The following is a 19,856-nucleotide window of genomic DNA, read 5'->3' as shown; positions in this document are numbered from 1 at the left end:
AGTAGAGGTGAGATTCAGCTCCTAATTAAAGCACTTGAACTGCTGTGTCTATGAATCAGGATCTTGGTGGCTCCCACTACTGTCAATAGCAATCTGCAGTCAATGGAGGTTGGAGCACTCGTGGCTAAGGTTTCCCTAAAACATGTGCCTAGTTGCTGCTGAGCAAAACTGACCAATATTGAATTGCACTCCATTGGTTGCACCGTTTATATTGCCATTGCCTGTGTTGGCTACAGCTTCCTCGACTATGACAGGAGTTTAGGTATGCTCAATGTGGATACTCTAATATCAAACCAAATCTTTCTCTACTAGTTCTTCTCTGCCAGAACAATGTTTAAGAAGTAAGATTGTGGAAGGAGGAGGTAGACAGCCAGGGTTTTGATATCAAAAGACGGAGAAACATAACACGGAAGCCAGCACTTTCTTGAGCTGCTGCCTCTGGCATGGAATAAGTTTCCCAAAGAAAGATCCCATCCAAGAAGTGGCATTTGGTTAGGTGAGAATCTGGGAGACTCTTCCCCTGTTACGAAATCTTTCAAATAGGCAAATTAGCAGTAAAGCATGTAATGATACCACAGCCTATACACAATGACACTGTGGCACATGGAGCATGGTGGATTCAAAGAATATGCCTTGCAAATAACTCTCCGGCGCTTCCATGAGTGAACGGCACTGTCGGGGGGACACAGGAGATTTTGTTTATTTTAAACCAGTGCTTCCTAGGTTTGCGCTGTGATCATTTAGGTTGGAAGGGACCTCTGGGATCCAATCGCACCCAGATCAAAACCAACTTCAATGATCACGTTGACCTGTAAACTGTGTCAACAGCAAAATCAAGTTTGTGGGGTTGTATTTGCTGTGTTTAGCCCAAGATCACTCAAATTGCACTGCTTGCAGGCAGCTAAAAGAAAAGTTAGGAAGACTACTCACTGGGAGTCTGGGACTTCTTCTTGCTGAGTTCCTTTGAGAAATCCCACAAAGAAGCAAATCTCTGCTATTAGAGTAATTCCCGCTCTGCTTTGCACCTGCATCCTGGGGCTATGAGATTTGGTTTTTGAAACAGGTGTAATCCGAACTATTTCTGGAAAATTAGGGAAAGAAAGAACACCTGTTTCTTTAGGACTAAACACTGTGTAGCTTTTTCCAAAAATTATTGACAGCTTTTTCTTTGAAGGAATAGCAGACTTAGCTCAAAACATTTAGAATACTTACTTCTACATTGAACTGATATCGATATAGATGCAGTTATTAGGTAATATATGTTGCTGTTAGAAGCAACCCCAGTTGCTAATTTAGGCTTTATCTTTGTCAAGGCCTACTTAATTTTTTCTTGCCTTTTTTTTTTTTTTTTCTAACAGAATCTGTTTTACATAAATTGTTTTGTTGCCAGAGGAAAAATATTAGTGCTTGCCATGGTTTAACCCCAGCTGGCAACTAGAACCGTGCAGCTGCTTGCTCACCCCCCCAGAAGGGTTGAGGGGAGAGAGGAAAAAAAGGAGGGGAAAGGGAGAAAAAAAACTTCATGAGTTGAGGTAAAGTCAGTTTAATAGAAACAATAACAGAAAAGGAAAAATAACAATAATAATAATGACACGGATCACTCTCACTGCCCAGTGTATTGGTACCGACCTGAGCAGTGATTGCGAATTCCTGATTCCTGCCCCCAAGCTAACACTCATTTATATGTTGAGCATGATGTCTATGGTATGGAATATTTCACTGGCCATTCCATCCTTTTGTCTATGCTTCTATGGGGAGTTGAAAAAAGTCCTTGAATAGTGTAAACATCGCTTAGCAACAACTCAAAACAATAGGTATTATTGATATTCCTTTCACAGCAATGACTAGAAAGAAAATTAACTCCTTCCCAGCTGAAACCAGGCAGTACTTAAAACGATGATGAAGAACATATAAGGTGTGTATGGTGTATATATGCACCATATACGTGTGGTATAAATACAAGAACTGAATATTTATTATAGTAGCTATTACAATTTTTTGCACAATCTTTGGATAAATGCATTTTAAAGGAAAATGTTTCAGAGTCCTAGATGAGAAAATTGATTGAATTTTTTTTCCCCTTTATTTATGATATGATGTATTTTGGTGTTCTAGTACAGGTATCTTGATGTTCTGTATCCTGTCTTTCCTCCAGCTCTCTCATTCATGACCTACTTCCACAGTGTTTTAAACAATAAATTATAATAATCTCAAAAAGAAATATGCTTATATATAAGTATAAGCCTATCAAAAACCTCAAAATAATAAAAGCCAGTCTGAGGGCAAGAATACTGAAATAGTTTTGGTCCATGTTGTAATAAATACAGAGAAGCAATACCAATTTTGGCCTTATTATTCTAGCACAATCCATGTTATGTACCTCTAATATTTTTAGAAGAAATTTATACTTTGTAATTTTTATAATAGAAGAATCAAAGTTTTTCTTTTTAGCCAACCGAAAACTATTCACCTTTGCTGTGCAATTGGTATAATTCATTAAAATTTAACAATTTTGGTTAGCATTATTTGGCATGACAAAATATTGACTGTGTTGCTTCATTCCTACAATGTTATATCTCTTTGCTGTATAATCTTAGTTTTTTAAGTTAAGTTGTTATCATTTCTCACGAGTTTCAGCAGACCGTTTTGAGTGGTTTTCTGAGAAGTGAACCTTGACTCCTTTATATATCGTCATTTGGGAAGCATCACTCTATTGAGTCTTTTCTTTCATACTGCACATAATGCTTTTATATGCTCTGTAATCTACTGTATGCTGCTTTACCAGGCCGTAGTATTGTTCACAGCTGTGTGCCTTTTTTAACCATTAATTTGTAGATGGTTTTAATTTGTTTAAAAATATGCTCAGTTTGCTGTTGTATTATTCTCTCAGTAGGCATAGAATCATTTCATTACAGGCCTTTTGACCCAAAGCCGTTAAGAGACAGCTAGTATTACAGTCCGGTCTGTAAATGTTTAGAGATATCATTATAATATTTTGAGAACTCTTCTTTCTTTCCAAATGGAATGCCAGCATATTACATACTGCCGTTTTATGAAGACATGCAACCTGCTATTGTTATCCACCGTGTCTGCATCTGGAATCTGTTCTTTTGAACAGCTTTGTTAATTTGTTTTCCCATAGAAAATACTAGTGTGAACTTGTAGAAAAGGCATAAATTCCATCCCGGGCCTGAGAAATGACTGCTAATAGAAAAAGGTATATTATAAAGGTGCATGTGTTCAGAAAAGATTTTTTTTTATTTTTCAGCAATCCAATACTTTTTTTTTTTTCTGGAATTCAGCTCTCTCCTTCTCCTCCCACCCACTCCCTCCCTCCTCTTAGAAATGGTGCAACAAACAGTGCTGCCCGCAGTAAACAAAACCAGACAAACGAAAACAAAAATAAAAAAAAGGGAAAAAAACCAAAGGTTGAATTAATTCTGGCTTGAAACAGATTTTGATGCAGACAAGTGTGGCCCAGTTAAATAACTGTGTACAAGTTTCATTCTTCTGTAGTATTTTGTTCCTTGGTAGATTTGTGATGAGTTTATTCAGCTGTCAGCTGTACATATTTTAAGATCGCAGCAAAGATACTTCATTCCTGATGGAAAAATTACTTCTTTGGTTGTGAACGGGGAGGAGACAGCTTGCTAAGCAGTCTGCATTTCTTCTCTGCTGGCCATGAAGTTGTTGCTAAGAAACAATGGTGATTTTACTTTCATGAATACATTTTTCATGAAGTCTGAGCAAGAAGCCTAATCACTTTGGATCTAGCTAATGTTTTTGAAACTGAATTTAAGACGTTGTTTCTTTGTGGTGGTATCCTGTTCACTTCAGAACCATAATGGATTAAAAAATGAAGATGATTTCAGTGAAATGGTATTCCTACGTCCCATAGTTAGGGGGTGATGGGTTAAAATGAATGCCTCAAAATGTGATGATGAAAAACAACAAGAGGTATGATTGAAGTGTGCACATGTCTTTTATTAAACGGTATTGTATCTTTTATTCCCATCAGGCTCAATTACATACCAACTGATAAGTCCTTTCACTTATTCTTGTTGTATGGGAGACCTCTGACATAGCTGATTCCTCCTTTCTTGTATTGCTTTTGAAAGTCTAATTTCCCTTGATAACAATCAGTTTTTTCAAGTGACAGAAAAAGTAATTAAAGATGTTCATAACTAACTCATCTCTCTGTCAACAAACTAAATAGCTAAACAACTGCTTAAGAATGACAACAGTAACTAGACTTTATAAATAATGGAAAATTGGTCTCAGGTTATTTGTCCCAGCAGACGTGGTGGTGGTGGTGGTATTGATTTCCATACAACCAAACTGCAACGATTCAGAGTTATAATTGCTGCTCTCTTGAATATTGATGAAAGCATAAATATAGTCGCCTGCATTGCGAGATAACGTCGTATTCCTCAAACTGCACTGGTTTGCTGTGCTGAAAGTGAAGAATTAATCCACACAGTCATAAGGTATGTTAACCTGAAAAAAACACCCAACAACCTTATTTTTTTATAAAAAAGTAATTGAGTACCGATTTCTTTCTTGTGAAAAGAAGAGCTAGATATTGTAACCTGTCAAAGGACACTGAGTAGATTTCTCTATACGTTTTTCTGCATTCCCCTAGATGGATCTACAAGGCTAAGAAAACTGACAAAGCTTAATCATTGACCCAACCTACCTCTGTTTTGAATATCTTTGTTACTGTGTTTCAGAGATGATGTTTAGCAAAAATTATTATGAGAAAATTTTGGCTGTGTTTTGTAATATCATCAGGGAACGCAGTACAGACTAAGTCAAATAAAAATCTTAGTTATCCTCAAGACTGGAGGAAAACAGGTACGTTAAAGAAACAATACTTCTTTACATTGTAAAATAGTCAACATCAGTAGAAATATTTTAGATTTGCAACCATCATAGCAAATAGAACTGTTGGGTGTCTCACTGAGACAAATATATGTCATATATGTGTTTTATGCAAACAAATAGTAAATGTACTGCTTAAAATCTTGACACGTACCAATGTGATTGCACTTGCCATGTTACCTGAAATTGGAGCTTGCATCAATTACTTTTCTCAAACTCTCAAAATACTTGCTCAAAAAAGTCAATTGCTGTTTTTTTTCTACCATGCTATGAGAATTTATATCTGTACAACACTAAACAATATACCTTCAATTTGTTGGTTTCTAAAAAAAGTCACAAATTTATCAGTAAGCACCTGCTATTCTGTCTCAAAATTGATGTGCTTGTCCTAACAAAATGTTCATTTGATTTTCGGTTTTTCTTCAGCAAATTTGTTTTCTTTGGACTAGTTTTCTCCTGAACTCACTGATCTTATCTACATATGTACTTATATATCCAGCATAAAGGTGGATATAGATAGATAGATAGATACACACACGCAAATATATATATATATATGTGTGCTGGAAATGCTTATGGCCACTGGGGTGGAATAGATGTACTGTGCATTGGTTAAGCAAGTCAAGTAAAAGGTTCTCTAACCCCAAAATCAGAAAGAAGATGATATAATATAGCTAAGACAAAAAAAAGAAAAAAAAAAAAGACTTAGTTTCTTACTAACTTAGAAAACAACTACAAACTAGCTTTTAATCTGCCTGAAGACAGGGATTTGAGGACAACTGATTAGTCACAGGGAGAAGTTAATTTTACTTTATGAGTTTCCAAAGCCACGTATTTTTGGAGAGTCTTCCATGTGATTAGTTTTGAAATATATGTTGCAAGCCTGTATAATAATAAATAAAAAAAACAATTAAAAGAGAGAACTTCTGCCAGAGCACCATACTTTGTAGGAGATTAGATGAGGGGCAAAGCTTAGTGCGTTCTGTGTGAAGGCAGGTTGTTTATAACAACACAGGAAGAAGCAACCAGGGAAATTTGGAAAGAAAGAGATGCGGCAAGAAAAAGTGTCATTGTAAACACATTTTTCTTTTACTTTCCCCTTACTTCTTTCCCCGACCTCTTGAATTTCGAACTTCACTCAGCACAGACTACTTTTATTAGCTAGTAACAAATGGCCCATCGTTCAATTGTACTTTTGACCATTTCCATCATGATTTGTAGGTATTCTAATGTTGCAGATACTGTACCTATATAAATTAGCGCTACTGAAGGATTAGCGTTCAGAGATTTCTCAGCTCAAAGCTCTGTAGTACAGCAGGCGTTAGATAGAAGTTCTTTACATTTCCTCCTCTATTGCTAAGACTACAGAAGGGGCACATGAAAGATTAGAAACACTGAAAAAGGTAGAAGTACCGGGTGTTAATTGAAAATCTACCTTGACTGGACAAGTTCATTATACCAGATTGTCTCTAAATTTAAAAAAAAAAAACAACAAACAAACCAAAACAAACAAACAAACAAAACAAAAATACCAAGAACAAAAGCCTCAGCAGAATTTGTTTGGGATTGTAATCATCCTCATTGTTCTAATTCTCAAATAGCTGCCTTGTTTTGGTTCCAGATTTTACTTCCCCCTCCCTGGATGGTCAGTGCTACGGCTGACAGTCCCCAGTGGCTCTGAACTTCCTCACTTCTCCTGCTGATGGTTTCTACCACTGCACGAGAAGCACCTGCACAGGGGAGCCATTCACCTTTTTCTAGTGCATTTAGATGATGCTCTTGAGCACCTTTAGTAAATGTAACTGCAACACTTTAAGTAAATTTTGGCCTACATCAGGAAAGTTGCAGCCAAACCACAAATACCAATCAAGCACAACTGTAAAGGAGAAGACAAGTTCTTCTTCATGTTAGGAAAATTTCTGGAAGACTTTGTTTTTTGGTGAAAGAATTGTAGTATATTCCACAACAGAGCAGCAGGTCACAGATTAAGCTTTTTTGTACCAGAAAATTGTCTGACAGAACAGCTTGTGTGGGGAAAGAAGCAGATCTCAGTGAGGGAAATTTCTAGCCAGGAATCAAATGTCTTTTAAAAAAAAAAAAAAAAACCAAAAAAAAAAACAACCCAAAACAAAACAAAAAAAACCCATAATGAATCTGATGTATCTGTTGGGACAGGTTTCAGAACTTCTAATAATTAAAAAAAAAAAAAAAATGAGGGGGAGAAATTTCAGTTTCATAAAAGTTGATCAGGCAGTGGTGGGAATAGAAGGGTGGCAAAAGGAGCCAGACACCAGAGTCCTATCTGAATAACTCCCTGCTCCCATAAATTGCCAAATAAGCCCTTGTTTGCCATACAATTCAGCGTCTCTCCACAGTACAAATCAAGGTTTGTGATAAATAATGTATTTTTAGCATGTTAAATAGTAGACAAGGGTGTAGGATATCCCATATCATCTTTTCCATGTTTCCTAAAGCCCTATTAATATTTCTAAATATTTCATAGCCTCTGTTATCGTTTGAAGTCCCACTTAATATTTTACTGCAACAGCACTGAAACAAAACAGCTGTCTCTCCCTGTCTCTCTTTGGCAATGTTGTAAGCTAGAGGTGCTACTAATGGAATACAACAAATGTAGGCAGCAGTTTCTGTTGACACTAAGAAGATCTACCTCCTTTGCCGGGTGCTGGGCGGCACACTCTGCTTTGCAGATTTCTCGGACTGCTCTGAATTCCTTCTTGACAGTAGCGTTGATTGAGTCTTGTCTCATAGTAGTGTGCTGTGTAGCATTTCTTCTGCTTTGTTTCCCCCCGTGAAAGCCATAGTAAGTCAAGGATCAGCAAAGCACTGGGATTCTGATGGATGAAAGGCACCAAAGAAAAAAGAAAAAAAAGTCCAGTATTATTATTCAATATTTGGTGAGAGAAAAAAGAGTTACAAGACATACCAAGCAGAAGAGGACTAGAATCACAGAAGAGGACAGAACTAGAACTGAAAAGAATTTTGAGTTGTAAAAAAAATGGGTGTAATTCAACAATGGGGAGTGCAATTCACATAGGACTATGGCACTTAGATTTCTAGAACACATAAGCCACAAGAAAAGACTTAAAGAAACAAGGTTGTTCAATCTAGAAGTCTTTGTCTCAGAATGAGGGGAGAGCAGATAACGGTCTCCGTGAAAAGCAGCTAAAAAGAGACGGATGAATATTCTCTGTGCGCTTTGTGGAAAAATTCAGCAAGGATAGGTTAGACGTTATGAAAATCCAGTTAGAAAGGTTGCTAAGTCTGAAAATAGATTGGGTGGTTATATTGTCAACCTGATTACTGGAACTGCTTAACAAGGAGCTAGGCAAGAAAAGTAGAAGACAAAGTAATCTAGATGCACGCAATTGTTTGTATGTGGCAGATTTCCTTTAAAAGGCATGTGGTGGGGAGGATAAATTTACTCGTGCAGCAGGCTACAACCAGTTTTCTTTGAGTGTTTGACCCTTCCTGTTGTTGTTGATCTGAGTTTGCCCACTGTTAATGCTGAAGCAATGCGATACAAATAAAACAGATGCTCCGACCTTCCACCGTGCTGCACAATGATCAAACAAGGTGTGGGGTTTTTCTACTGCTACGTAAGTAGAAAAGAAACTGCGCTGCAGCCAGTAGGCTGAAAATCAGTTTTGTATAGTGCCCAAAGGGCTTAGCCTTTGACAGTATAGCACATTAAGTTTGCCTGAAAAAATTTTGTCTGGTTGTTTTGTTTCACAACAGAGAGTGAAATAATTTATTTTTCAGTGGAGCACAAGGACAATAATATCAGCTGGCAGCATCCAGCTTTTTCACCTTTCTTACTCTACATAATGTTGAACTTAAAAAAAAAAAAAAAAAAAGGCAAAGCTCCTGGAATTTTATTTCTTTAGTCTATTTAAAGAGCATGTTAGTCACAGCAGCAGGTCAAATGATATAAGAGCTTGAATGTTGCAGCTAGAGAACATGCTATGCTGTACAGTCACCCACTGTTGTGCTATTTATGAACAGCTTGCAATTTAAACAGAGCTGGAAAAGTTCACTGGAACAAAACATGCACAAACCCAGTAATGAACAATTTTTACTGTGCTCTTTATTTAAGCATATAAGACACTCTCTCATCCATACCCATCAGTCCAACAGGTCCTTATCTACTGACAACTTTATAAGGAGAGGGACAGGAGCTTCCCTACAGGAAGTATCTGTATCCAAATAATTAGCCCTTCACGCTGTTAAATAAACTAATGTACAATCTTTTAAGAATTGTCCTATAAATCATTTTTCTCTCCCTTTGCAGTCCACCCCAAACTGCCATTACACCATGAATCCACCTTGATGTAGCGCTGGGAAATGGTCTCTGTTGGTTCCTTAAAGTCTCCTTGCTCTTGGTACGCAACACTATTTTATTGGCAAGTAGCGAACATTTATTTTTTTTTATGATCTAAGGGAATAAATGATTCCACATGATGCTCAAAAAATGTGTAGAAAACCTCTTTTCTGTTTTTTCAAGCAGAATTATTGAGACTTCACAGAGGGAGATTTTCAATTTCATAGAGATTATGAATAATTTATGAACAAACAGTGGAAGGAGTTGACTACATTTTAAGACAAACCTTAATCATTGAGTTTTATTTAAGTTTTGCCTGATTTATCTTTCAGAAAAGGGAATTTTAGACGTAGCATATCGCATCATAGTTCTAGTGTCAAGTCTACTGACGCGTGCGTCTTTTTATATTAATCTGCAGGTACAAACAGTTAGAAGGCTGTATTACTTATGAGCTATATTACTTATGAGTAGCCTCTTTATTTATGTTTTTTTCTTTCCCAAATAATTCTGACTTCTTCAGTTTTATTCAGTATACCTTGAAAAATGCAACTTTGTTCAAATTTTCTTACACGCGCACTACCTAATGATCCAGTGGCCTCCTCATCTTCATAATTATGTAGAGAGGTAACTTTTATTTTATCTAACACTTTCTTTTAAAGTCAATCCATACGTGATCTGTAACTGTGACTGATGCAGTCAATTCATTAGTTATGCTGGACTAGCTTTTGGAGACTGGAAAATTAGCCGGTCTACCATACACCTGATATGGTTGTGAACAGAAAGTAAAATTTCTCTCAGTAAGTATTGGCATTAGGCTTTGTGAAATCTCCTTTGAGAACCTAAATATATATCCTGGCTTCCTTGGATCCGCGCTATTCAAGATTGATCGGATTAACGAGTGGTGTGAATCACAAAATATGCAGTGTACTTTATAGGATAATAGACTTTTATCATTCCCTTTATCTCAACTAATCCTTGTTCTGCTCTGTTCCTGGTGGGAGCAGCTTCCTCTGCTTCCTATGTCAGAGGAAACTCCTGTGGACGGTAGGGGAGAGGTTTTTACAAATCCTACGGTGAGATGAGCTGTGCAGTACGGACGTCCCTGAAACTTGTGAGAGAAATCTCTGTGTTTCGGCTTAATTCAAGATTCATTTGGGATACGTACTTGTTAAAAGCCTCCTGGAGGCTGACAGCATCGTGTCTTTAATTAAGAGATATTGTGAAGATGCAGAAATTTGAATAGGGAATAACTAGTATTTTGCATTCTGTAAAACCATTGCTTGAAGAGGATATTAAAATCTCCTCGTATTAAGAGATCACATCGTCTTATTTTAGAAAGAGAACCTATTCAAAGGGAGAAACATTGTGTTTTGTGTCTCCTGCCTGTGAATGAGTCCAGTGTTGAAGGTCAGAGGAGACTGAAGAAGAGTCTTACAAATTGCAGCTTCGTTCTTACGTTATTTAGTCTGATTTGGTAGGTTGTCATAAGGACGGGACTGCAAAATTCAATCACCCGATTTTTTTTTTTTTTTTTTTTTTTTCAGTCCTCTCAAAGTCTGGGTTACCGCTTTGGTTCAGTTCAGCTCCAGTAACGTCAGTCTTCTCCTAAATTAAACGAACATTTTTAGGATTTCGGAGGGGAGGGGGCCTATAAGTGTATTAATTATTCAAACTATTTGTGCGAGTGTTGACCAAGCCTCTTTTTTATTTGTTTTTGGTGGAAAGGGGTCAGTTTTTCTGCCTTCACAAGGCAGTCTGGCTGTTTACTCTCTGGCTCATTGTCAATTTTGTGTGTTTGTTTGGTTTTTATTTTGTCTGTACTGATGTGCAATAACTTTTTATGGTGAAAATATTTATTTTTTTTACTTTCTGGTTCGTTGTGGTTTTTGTGTGTTTGTTTCTTTGTTTTTGTCTGTACTGATGTGCAATAGCTTTTTAGGGTGAAAATGTTTTTTTTATGGTGAAAATGTTGCTTATGTTTTTGCCATTAGTAGTAGTGTTCGTCTATTTGCTCAGCTTTGCTTCCTCCCTAACCCCTTTCCTATTTCAGCAAAAGGAGCACGCGCTCACAGCATAGTTTCACAGGATCCTGCCTTGGGGATTTGCTTCTAATTATTATTGTAGCGGGAGATTTCTAGTTGCACACTGCTTCTCAGAACTTCCTTTGCCATTTTGTTTCAAAGGACTTTTTTTTTTTTTTTTTTCTAGCTGATAAGCTTTATTTGTGGTTGACTTCTGACACCTGATTATACGGTGAGCAAAGTCGGAACACTTCTTACCTAATGAAGGAGCCAGGCTGGCACCTGCCTCATGAGGACCATAAGAAGCACATCTGATTTGCATGAAATAACTGATTGTCTCTGTCCTAATATTTAATACTCAGGTGCTATTCATATAAATTACAAGTGGGAACACACACCGGGCTGTTTTGATGTCAGTGCCAACGCTACTCAGCACAATCAGAAGACTCTTTTTGCCAGGACTGCTCGTTTTAAAAGAAACCATAACAGATTAAGTAGGGCACGCAGTGAGTGACAGTCATAAGGGAAGACTGAGCTGGGACGATGCAAATTCCCTGGTTTCATGGTGATAAAAGAGCCCTGTTTACTTAACGCTTCTCACACACAAGAGTGAAGGCGGCTCCATGTTGGTTTACGGTTTACCACTATATAGCCAGGACCTTGGGCAAGCTTCCCTTCAGTCTAATCCTCGGAGCTTCCTTTGGGGAAGTTCTCATGAACTTGCTCCCCTTCTGCACTGTCGGGGGGGCCCAGCATGATGCCAGTAGACAAGCTGAGCAGGCGGAGTGCTACCAGCCACATCACCAAGGCAATTAACTCTCAGGGCTGGAGCACTTGTCTCTCCTGTGCTTCAGCTGAAAGCTGCCAAGGGTTGGCAACTTCTCGCTAGCACCGAAATTCCTGATTTTCCTTCTTTTATCTCTGCCTCAGCAGCAAAGTCAGGAAGATGAGCACCCATCCGTGCTCCAACACGCACTCTAAATATCTGAAATCATTTGACAGTGAGTTGCAGTACTGCCATTTCTGGAGCAGAACATCTGCATGTGATATTTACCATATGAAACATTTAAACATCCTGATCTTGTAACTGCCATATAAGCAGGATGAATTTGTTTAAAAATTGAATGTGTTAGAGCAAGTAGCAAAACCTAAGCCTGGCAGAGAAATGACAGTCCCTTAGATTACAGCACAGACATATGAGTTAGAGTGTTTCAGAGCGTTGCTCAACTCGCCATGCTTGTCAAAGCACCTAATGCTGATTGAGGATATGAGCAGATAATAGTTTGAATAAGAATCTTTGCCCTAATATTAGTGCAGAGGACACAGAAGAGCGCCCTGGTGCTGTTCCAGTCAGTGGTGGAGGTGACGAATGGGAAGAACCCATTTATCCCCTCCTCTTTCTCCATCTCTCTGATTCCTAATGTTTGCACGATCAGACAAGCGGAGCTAAGACTGTCCCTCTCATCCTCAGACACAGTCGTGCATCCCAGCTCACGTGATGGTCACTTTCTTTTTTCAGGAGTTAAATTCCAACCCATAATCAACAAAATAGATATTGTTCTGTCATGGCCGTTCATAACGTTACTATTTTTCCTCATATTCTCTATTTCATCAATTAAGACCTAGAGCATCGTGTGTACTGGGCGACTTTTCTGCATGATTGTTCCTCACGGGCTGTCATTTCTGGCACTAATATCCTTCCAGTTAGCTAGTACGTATTGTATGGATTAAGTTTTCTGGGCCTGGGGAGGGAGACCTTACTGTATGTTGCCTTACTGGAGAAGAGGTAATATGTGCTCATCATCATACATCAGGCATGTGTCAGATTTTCTGTCTTTGAATATAGAAATAACATAATTTACAGTCTACTCGAAAGAAAACGGGAATTTTCCAGGCCGTACAACCTGCTGCTTTGGTATGGTAATTACAGCCAGGAGCTGTCCATTCTCAGGTATTAAATCATTTTAATTACAGGATCTTTCTGTCCATCTTCAGTGCTTCCACTTCATCCGCTTGTTTTGTTATCCTTCACCAGCTAGATATTTGTTTTTGTCACACAAATTTTGGTATGTAACAAACTGTCAAAGTCCTTGTTGCTATGCTTATGCCAAAGCCTGACAAAAAGTAAGACGGTAAAAACGTTAAATGGGCATAAAAGATACCTTTATCTTAGTCCCAATTATTTAGCACCAATAAAAAAACCTTCAAATTTAATTCTTCCCCTGGAGAAGTAAGCCTGCACCATCCTTTGTAATCAAGTCCAAATTCATTAGACTTTTTCAATAAATGTTTTCCGTGGGATCCCTTGCATACCGGTGGTTACTGTGGCAACCATAGTTTGCCCATTCAGGTTATTTTCCCAAAGCACTTAACAAAATTATCTCTTTTGCCTCCAAAATTCCACAATATGTTCAGGTTTGAAACCTGGTATGTCTCCTTAATCTTAGCCTTTTTTCTTCCTTTTCGCTCTGCTTTGCCTCTGATGTCCCATGAACCTGCCAGACAGGCCAGGTTTTATACATACCTAATGCAGCTCTACGGCTCTCTTTGATAGCCAGTTCACTACAGGTAGCCTTTGCTAAAAATTTTCCTTTCCTAATTTTGGGTGTGATTAATTCCACCAGTTCCAGTACAGCAGAAACACCCAAACTACCTGGAAACGGTGCTTGTTTCTTTGTCCCTTTATTTCTTCAGAAAGTAGTGGAATATAATTTGCCCCATTTAATTTCTCCCTCTATAATTCAAAAAACATTTCAGGATCAGATGAATTGTCTCCCACTAGGTCTGTTGTTTGGCATCAGAATAGATTTGATAGTTTTAATTCAAACACAAAAATACCACCACGTTATCACAATAGGCATTTTTCCACGAAAGTGTAAGTTTTGGCTTATTTCTCTGCCTTAACTGTTTCTCCCACTTCAAACATGCTTAAGTAAGACTTGTCAGCATTTTCTAGGGTAAAATAAATGTGTTCAAAGCTAGTTTCCTTTTAAATTCAGGGTACGTAGCCTTCATAAACAAAGCTTCTAATAAAATATGAAATTTCGATATCCTTCATATAAAAAGTTTTCCACTGTGCTGAGCCTAAAAACATTGTCGATTTAGGTCATTTACATTTTTGACCTTCTGACTTTTGTCCCCCTCCAAAATTAACACTAAATTTTCGAAACTTCAGGTTCGTATAGGTACAGATGAACTTAATATAAATCACTTATCCACACCTGTCTTTGACTAGTAGGGGACATAACCTGCATTATGTGGTGGTTACAGCACTTTCCCATGCTGTCTGAGGAGGTCAAGTACGTCGTTTGCTTTTGACCACCCCAGTCAACGTACTTGCTGTTTCAAATTTTATCAAATAGGCTTCTCTCCTAATCTCTCTTGCCGCTGAATGTGAGCCTATATTCTCTTAACAGCCTCTAGCGCGGTGTCCATTAATCTTCCTGCTATTCCAGGGGTAGGGACTCTTTCCTGTCTGGGATTCCCTGCAGCTCTTTGGATGGAGCTGGCGGGAGACGACAGCTCTCTCTGTTCTCCTGTCACTTCCGATGGCACGTGGTTCCATGTCGCCTTTCTCTTCGGCTCCTCCTGCTTGCTCTCCCCGCAGCTCCCCTTCTCTTGGCTCCGCGTGTGTGGCGTACCTGCGGCAGCTGCTCACTGGAATCTGCGTTGGCACGGATTTAGTTCAGCGCTGCCCCACAAGCCTGGCTCAAGAGCAGCGTTATTGCCAGGGGGCTGGATGAGTCAGCTGAGGTAGAAACAAACTGGCAGATGTTACTGAAAGCAAGACCCTTTCAAACGAAGTGCCTGTCCTTACGCAGCTGTACAGAGAAAGGCTTGCACAAAACACTTCCACTTCCCGCGTTGTTTTTATTCTCACCTTTGAGCCATCCAAAGACATGCCATGCAGAAGCTAATTTTTTTTTTTTAATGTTGCATGATAAATAACATAACTTGGATATTTACAGACTGATGGTATGAATTATTTTGAAATGCCCGCTTTATAAAATAACGTCAAATGATTATGAAGCGTCTGTTCACATCCTGTATACAGATTGCAATAGGAAAAAGAATTTTTAAATATTTTACCAGCTTTGTGTAAATGTAATCATCCCTTCTTGTTGGCATGGAAATACATTTTTATTTTTTTTTCCCCCACTGAATGTGACTCAGAGCTTTTGCTGTGAACCCTCTCTTCTCTTCATCTATATGTTTCTATGTTTTAGAAATGCAGCCTTATTTGGGGTTGGGCTAGATGATCTTTAAAGGTCCCTTCCAAGCTAAACCATTCTATGATTTATTCTTGTTACTCAATTTCTTTTCACATTAGCTAAGCTGCTAAGAGTTTCTGTTCACTTTTAACATCAGCTTTCTATCCTGGAACATCTTTGTCATAGTTAGAAAGTTATTTTGCGTTCTTTCCTCACCTAGCACCTCACAATAGCATAATCTTTCTTTTTCTTTCTGGTTAGTAAAAGTCTGCCGTTAACCAGGACAGCATGCTCTAATGCCTAGAAAACCTTTCATCTGAAACGTAACCTTTTTCCTGTCTATTTCTTTATTTTGTCGAGGCTTTATCTTTAAAAATTACAAATTTTAACACATATTTTCACACTGAATTAGAGTTATTGCACCGTAGAGCTCCCAATCTGTAGATTTTGCATTAAATTCTTCCGCAGTTGTTATGGCTGTAATACTACCATTGTGTATCGCTTGCAGGCATTTTGAGAAAAACTGTGCAAGGTATTTCAGCATTTGTTAATAAATAAGTAAAAAGCATTTTTCAAACATTCAAGTGCATACAGATACGCGCGTGGTGTGGTACGTATTACAATTCACTTGTATTCTTTATTATCTAATACTAATCCATGTTGTATATTGCAAATTGTACTCACGGGGAGCTGCAGTTTAAGCTACGCTGTACCACGTAGGGGAAAAAAGACTGAAAATATCAGCTAACAAACAGCTATTTACTAATTGCTATATAGTTAAACTACAAAGAGCTGGAGTCTCTTGCTGAAGCTCTTTTAAAAAGCGAGCATTCTGCTAGTTTGAATCCACTCAACTATCCTCTAATGAACAATCACGGGCAGATGAGCTCTTCCCCAACTGGATTGTCAGTAATCAGAGTTAATCGTGTTTTCCTGTCCCAGACTTCTACTTTCTGTTTCTTTCTTCTTGCTGCTATTGGCAAGTGAATTGGAAGGACTCCCAGAATGTTTTGATCCTTTAGATTTTCAGGTTAGTAAGGTTTGCCGTTCCTTTCTAAGTGATAATATATCTTTCGTCTCTTTGCTCACTGGTGTCTGGCACTCTTCTCCACAAACCAGGAACTTTGCAAAGAGAACAGATGAAACAATTCTTTCTTCAAGAAGCTGAGGTGTTGAAAGAAGAGGTATTAGAAAACGTGTATGTGTATTCTAAATAGAAGCTCTAATGCAAGATGTAGTTAATCACCTTGGTGCATTGTCTATATTCTCATGCAGTAGTGTGCCCCACTTTTATTGATTGCAAGCTACCTCCACGCTTCAGAATCCGAGACAAAACGAAGAGATTAGCAGACAAGTTAGGGTACACGCACATACTGTGGGAAGTCTACTCTGGAATCTCAAATTTAAGTCCTAAAAAAGGAAGTGACTGAACCTGTCAAACCTGTTACTTTTGAAACCCACAGGCCCCTCTGAAGTCAGCATGGGTAAGTGAATTCAATCTTGAATTTATTTGTGCTGCAGTGTGTTTAATTGGACTAGCTTAAGGCTAGACTCTTTCAAATACCCTACCTATCGAATTATTTTCTTCTTATTTTCTGCTACTGCAAGCTTCCATTAAGATGACTGATCAGCCTCCTTAGAACTCAGCTGTCAGTTCACAAATTACAACATAATCATTAAAAAAAAATAACATTGCTCTATAGAATTAAATGATATAGTTATTAAGTATTTGAAAATTAGCCTACCTGTAGCTGTGCAAATACCACAAACTACTATACTTATTGCTAACATAGATTTGCAACATTATACAGCAAATTGTCAAGCGTAATAATTTTTAAAAAATAAATGTATTTTATAAATATCATTAGCATTCTTCGGATATGGAGTGCCTGAACTTCTAGTTCTATTTTAGATCAAATTACCTTATCCACGACTCTAGTTATGACCCTGATCAGACGTGCTATACTATAGTATTATAAATAGTGAAGTTATTAGTGCACCTGAATATGTGCGTTAATTGATCTGTTTAAAGTTGGTCTCACAATGTTTTTTGGTTGCTATTTAGGGTAATATATGTAGATGTCAACTGAAGGCATTGTGATGTTCCCTAGGGATTTCCAATTTCTTGGCCTTTCTGTGCTTGTAGAGAGACATATTCTAATTCTTACTACCTAATTTCCAAGATCATTGTTTTTGCCATGCATTTTGAAATTTTTCCTTCCAGTCTGGTAATTATTTATTCATAGGGATGGTTGAATTTTTCCTCCAAAGCAAAATCTTAATGAAAGGTACCAACTTTCTAGAGAACTTTTAAACATGTCTGCTCTTTTTCAGTCAGAAAGAAAAATCTTGAAATACTAGGAAATACTGCCACGTTATCTTACAACAGTTACAGCCCCACTAATCTGAGAAAAATTAAAGCATTTATTTCTTTTCAAATGATGTGCAACCCATTCCCTTTTCTAATATAAGGAAATAAATATGAATACAGTATCACATTTTTAGGAAGATCCATTGCAGCATCTTCCAGTATAAAACCGAGGATGTAGGTTGCACAAATTTACAGGGTTTTATATGCTTTTATTCTTTGAAAAGAAACCAACAAACCAACCAAACAAAAGATACGCGGCTGACCAGTTAACATTCCTGGGTTCAGGATGCAAGTATCTGTTGATCCACAGCGTATGCATGCAAAAACCCAACCTTCTCCTGGCTGTAGTCCAGAGTTATTTTCCAGTAATGTCAGGAGTTTCATGATTCAAATTTGGGAGACTAATTTCTTTGCATAGAAATACATGTTGTTACAACTGGTGAGACCTAGAGAACAAATGCACCCAATGTAGAACTACAGTGCCAGTTTTGACTCATTACAAAGTCCTTTGATCATATTATAGGAAGTCCAAAAGGCAATAACTTGACTAATGTTACTGTATTTACGAAATTGTATGTAGCTCTGACCAGTGTCTGAGGCGGGGGGAAAGAGCTAATGCATAGACAATTGCACTGATCAAGGATCAATTTTATACATCAGAATAGTTTGGGTTGGAAGGGACCTTAAAGATGATCTAGTTCCACCCCCCTGCCATGGGCAGGGACACCTCCCACTAGACCAGGCTGCTCAAAGCCCCATCCAGCCTGGCCTTGAACACCTCCAGGGATGGGGCAGCCACAGCTTCCCTGGGAAACCTGGGCCAGTGTCTCACCGCCCTCACAGTAAAGAATTTCTTCCTAATATCTACTCTAAATCTCCCCTCTTTCAGTTTAAAACCGTTACCCCTTGTCCTATCACTACACTCCCTGATCAAGAGTCCCTCCCCATCTTTCCTGTAGCCCCTTCAGGTACTGGAAGGCTGCTCTAAGGTCTCGACTTCTCTTCTCCAGGCTGAACAACCCCAGCTGTCTCAGCCTGTCTTCTTAGGAGAGGTGCTCCAGCCCTCTCATAATTTTTGTGGCCCTCCTCTGGATCTGCTCCAACAGGTCCATGTCCTCCTTATGTTGGGGGCTCCAGAGCTAGATGCAGTGCTCCAGGTGGGGGTCTCACCAGAGTGGAGTAAAGGGGCAGAATCCTCTCCCTTGACCTGCTGGCCACCCTGCTTTAGATGCAGCCCAGGATACAGTTGGCTTTCTGGGCTGTGAGTGCACATTGCAGGCTCACATCCAGCTTTTCATCCACCAGTACCCCCGAGTCTTTCTTGGCAGCTCTGCTCTCAATCCCTCCATCCCCCAGCCTCCATTGATACTGGGGGCTGCTAAACATTCCAGTCACAGGAGCCACCCCACCATGTCTCTGTGATGCCAATAAGATCATAGCCCTGCAGGTGTGCTCATGCCTTTAAGTCCTCTTGCTTATTCCCTGTGCCAGGTGTGTTTGTATGGAGGCATTTAAGTTGGGCCTCCAATGGAGCTGACTTACTGGTTGGAGTGGCTGGAATTCCTTTGTGCGGCATTCCAGGTGCTCGCCCACTGACCTGTGATCCTTCTCCAGGATCCAGGCATCTATTGCTGGCACTGGCATCATACTGGTAGGAGTGGGATGGATTGAGGTTCCCTTCCTCTGGCAACTTTAGTTTAAAGCCCTCTTCACCAGCTTGGCAAGCCTATGACCGAAGATGTTCTTCCCCTTCACTGACAGATGGACCCCATCAGGCCCCAGTAGACCAGGTTTCTCAAAACAAGTCCCATGATCTAAGTAGCCAAAGCCCTGGTCATGGCACCAGTCCTGTAACCATTTGTTGAGTTGCCAGATACGACTGGCCCTCTCAAACCCCTTGCCTTTGACCAGGAGAATTGATGAAAAAGCTATCTGTGTTTCAGAGTAATTTTCCACTGCTCCCAGGGCTCTGTAGTCCTCCTTGATACTCATCAGACTGCTACTGGTGTTATCACTGGTGCCCACGTGAAACA

This window comes from Larus michahellis, chromosome 5 (genome assembly GCF_964199755.1).
Source record: "Larus michahellis chromosome 5, bLarMic1.1, whole genome shotgun sequence".
In the NCBI taxonomy this organism is placed as follows: Eukaryota; Metazoa; Chordata; class Aves; order Charadriiformes; family Laridae; genus Larus; species Larus michahellis.
This window is presented reverse-complemented; position numbering follows the sequence as displayed.